Raw genomic sequence first — 4,111 nt, 5'->3', positions numbered from 1 at the left:
CTGCTTATCTCCCATTGGTTGATCAGAACCTGTTTGAGCTGGAGAATTTGACATAGGTGGAGCTGTAACAGGTGGTGAAACAAAGTCACCCCCTCTAGTCTTTTTGGAGGTGCTAGGACCCTCCTCATCTCTTCTTCTCTTTTCTTCAACCATGGCATCTAAACCCTGCGTTTTAGCAATATAAGCAAAAATAGAATACCTGTCAACAGGAGAATCCCATCCTGTTTCTCCTCGGATGCTAGAGCCCACACAAGTCATAGTAGAAGTTTGAACTTTCCCTCTTCTCGCTATCTCCAAGGCAGAAGACCATAAAGCAGAGTCTCCATCAGATTTCTGCTCAAGCTGGACTCCAAAAGCTGAAGCATCTCCTCTAACACTCACATAAGCTGATCGCGCAGCCATATCATCAACAAGCTTCTTCATACCTCCCTTACCAAAGTTCGTGTCAAGAGGAGCGCCAGTCTCTGTCAGCCATATCTTCCCATCTTGTCCCCAGAACACTACATTCTTCTTACGTGCTTCCTGAAAAGCATCACAATCTCTGCAGTGTTGGTGCTCTGTACTATCACACCAAATACATCGTCGCCCTTTTCTTTGACCAGCTGGAAAAGCAGTCACTGAAGCAGGTGCTACAGCAGGTACTGACATAAGTTGCTCCTTTAACTTACCAACTTCAGCTTTGACTGCTTCAATCGTCAAATCCGCCAAGCCTTTAATAACATCATCTACAGATAAGGGCACTGGAGCAGCAGGAACTGGTGGATTCATAACAGGAGGAGTAGGCTTAGGCAAAGAAGTAGCAGGGGTAGAAGAAGAAGTCTCCAAGGATTTTTCAGGAACTGATCCTGTATTTCGATGCAATCTGACTCTCCTGTGCTGCTTCTTGACAAGAGCATTCACAGCATCAATGACATGTCTCCACTCAGTCTTTAAACCTGAATCAGTAGCTTGATCTTCCAAAAGATCATCCAACTTTTCCTGTAAATCAGCATCTGCAGCTTGCAAAAATAACTCCACTTTCTGCATCTCCAAAGCTTGCTGTTCTGTCCCATCCAGCGGATCATAACGGCTTTCAAACTCTCGCAGAAGAGCGGTAACAGAAAGTCCCTTATTAGGCATAGAAACCCATGCTAAAAAATTCCTGCGATTCATAAGACCTATATCCTCCAGGAAATATTCATCTTTTAATGCCTTTTTAAATTCAGCCCAACCTGCATGTGCCTCTTGAATTTCTGCAATTCGACCTTCAAGAGCGCGCACCACGATCTGCAAGAAGTAGCGGCTCCAAACATCTTGAGAAACTCCAAAAAACTTCATCTTTTCTTCATACAAATGCAGGTACGTTGACACTTGCTGGCCATTAAACTGCTTCATCTCCTGTTGGACAGCTTTCAAAGCATCCATAGCATCACTGTCACGTTTTGCATGAGCTTGCTGCTACATATACATGGTGAATGACTGAAACAGGTTCTTCATGACATTATCATCTGTCATCTCTTCTTGCGAGTCTCCCATCTTGCTGATGACGCAGCACTTTCACGTCGGGTTCACCAGAAATGTCAAAGAGATCGTGCAAGAGCTGCAGAACACGGGGTTCAAGGTACAGCAATGGAAGAGTCTAACAAGAAGAACTCAAATTTTTGATGCCAAAGATCACTATATTGCTTGTCAAATGAGTTACAAGAAATTCATGTTCAGGAAAATCCGAAGTATCTCATAAATTGTTTACATTCAGGTGTATGATGACAGTTGCAGTAGGAAGGGAAACACTCTTCACATCAGCATGTTCATTTCGTAACTTGGCAGTTACTAGTTCAGCAGAGAAATTCAGAAACTCCAAAAGAACATCTCTATAATGAGGTCAAGTCCATCGTGCATGAGTAGAATTTACCACTTTCAAAAATGCCATGACCAAAACCTGCTTCACGATATTCAGACCAGCTTGGCTATGGATCCAGAAACCTGTTAGCCAATCCCTCTCGATTCCCTCCATCACCTATGGTTATGTGGATGATGCCACAAGGATCAGAGTGATGCAGAAAAACTCGAGACGTGCGTTCATAAGCATGAACATGGCCCACAAAGATCATATCAACTTATGCTTCTTTAAGGATGAACACCATGGATTTCATCATTTTGTCACCATCACCCTGATGTTTGAAATTGCTGTTGTACCATGGTGCATGAATGACAGCAAGGAGCCAAGGGGTTCTGACTCTATCCACTTTGGCCAAATCATTTTGCAGTCACTTATACTGATTAGAGTCCCTACTGAAGTCAGTGTATGATCCTAGCATCAAAACATGCACACCAGCAACCTCAAAAGAATAATAAAGGTTGGAGTCTGATCCAGTCTCTTTGTAGGGCATTTTCCATCTTATATTATAAGATCTGAATGGTTCAATAACCAGCGGAATTTCTTCCATTTCATGATTCCCTTCAGTGATCATCCATGGCCGTGAACTAGCCAAGGGCTCAACAAGGTTTCCAAACGAGTCCCGGCGGGCTTGAATATAGTCAGCATAGGAAAGTTTTCCTGGAAGTATAAAATCATCATAATCTGAGCTCGCAACTTGATTCAAGGTTGAGGAAGTCCAATCTGTCTGCCCAAGATCACCAGCAATTGCAAAAGTTACTGGAATTTGTGGTCCAATTGCAACATTGTGGACTTGACTTGATTTATAAAGTATATAGCCGTAAAAACTGCTATCTCCGTCTGCAAATCTATCATATGAACCTGGTATGGTTCCATAGTCCACTCTAGATAATGCAGAACTGCTTGTTGTGACCCAAGAAACACGGATATGGTTTTCCCCTGCTAACGATAGATGGACCTGGCTGGGGAGGATGTTATTGTGAGCTTCTTAGACGAAAGGATCAGAACGAAAGGAGGGTCGGCTCCTTCCCCGCAGAGAGTGTCAGAAAGAGACAAGCGATCAGAGTTTTCCAGGCGTCAGCAAGAATCACCATCTTCCGCAAAAATCTGTTAGCAATCAGCTCCACACACATCACTTTGGTTCACACCTTTGAGATATTGTCCAAGACAGGCAATTCAGTAGTAGCGGCTCGGGCATGATAAATTATGCACTCTAGCATCAGATTCCAAAGCTTGAATCAAATAGAGCTTGTTGTTGTTGAATTTTCTGGATATGGGAAGAGATACTGCTGTGGAACTAAACGAGGCGCTTTGTTCCCCACGCGAATAGGACATTTGATTTTTCCTCTTTCATGCTTCAGATTGATACTTAGCTCGCGCAAATTTCCTTTTGTCAACTCACTCTCCAGCTTGATGAACGAGACTGGTTCGAGATCAAACTCCAGGATGAAAAACATCCAGATCCTCGAAGAAGAGAGACTTGAGCTCAATCAGTTGCTCAGAATTGAAATGCTCGGAGAGCCAGTACTCGCGAAATGCACGGCAACTGCGGACAAGGTTCCACCATTACGGTCCAGAGAGAGCTTGTCGTCCCAGGGTTCTCAGAGCGCAAACTGGTCGCCGGAGGAGATGACGACGTCCAGATACTCTCCTACTAGCTTTGCCACTAACACTGGAATGTATCAGAATTCCCATTGTTTCTCCGTATAGCTTCCATCTTCCAAGTTCCGAATCAAGTTCCACCCAATCAGCAAAATCCGCATCTTTCCTTCCTCCAATCCTCTGTATTTCGCATCATACTCCAGCCTCTGTTTTTCCCGACTCCCCTCCAGAAAGCGAAAAGGAAGGGCCCCCCATTCCAATTCAGGCGCAGCCCGCCATTTTTGCCCTTTTCAAAAATATCCTCCTCCCTGAATAGACTAGCTTTATTTTCATTAGAACTTCTTGCCTTTTGGATCACTAGAGAACATGTGCTTCACACGTCTTTAGGTGTTAGTAAAGATTAGGGTGATGACAATACATATCATCCCATTATTCCACATATCTCAGTCCAGAGAATTCTCATAGCTTAGACTTGCTTGGGGCTGTGCAGAGGGCAGTACCAGGAACACAGCCTCCTAGAACAATAATAGAGATGCATCACCATGATAATTCACCAATACAACCCAGCCCTCTCTTACAGTGTCAATGAGCTTGCATACACCATGACCTTTGCCTCAGCTCTTGCCTCATGCA

At 43.9% G+C, this 4,111-nt stretch overlaps 1 pseudogene; it reads right to left on the bottom strand.

Annotated features, from left to right (window-relative positions):
* Window positions 1–1,861: 1,861 nt before the first annotated feature.
* LOC148014445 (purple acid phosphatase 18 pseudogene) lies at window positions 1,862–2,970 on the bottom strand (annotated as a pseudogene).
* Window positions 2,971–4,111: the final 1,141 nt, after the last annotated feature.

The sequence above is a fragment of the Lygodium microphyllum genome, chromosome 25 (genome assembly GCF_053477565.2).
Source record: "Lygodium microphyllum isolate KBCC chromosome 25, Lygodium_microphyllum_v1.1.10, whole genome shotgun sequence".
Classification (NCBI taxonomy): domain Eukaryota; kingdom Viridiplantae; phylum Streptophyta; class Polypodiopsida; order Schizaeales; family Lygodiaceae; genus Lygodium; species Lygodium microphyllum.
Note: the sequence above shows the minus strand (reverse complement) of the source record. Positions and strands in the feature narration are given on the sequence as shown.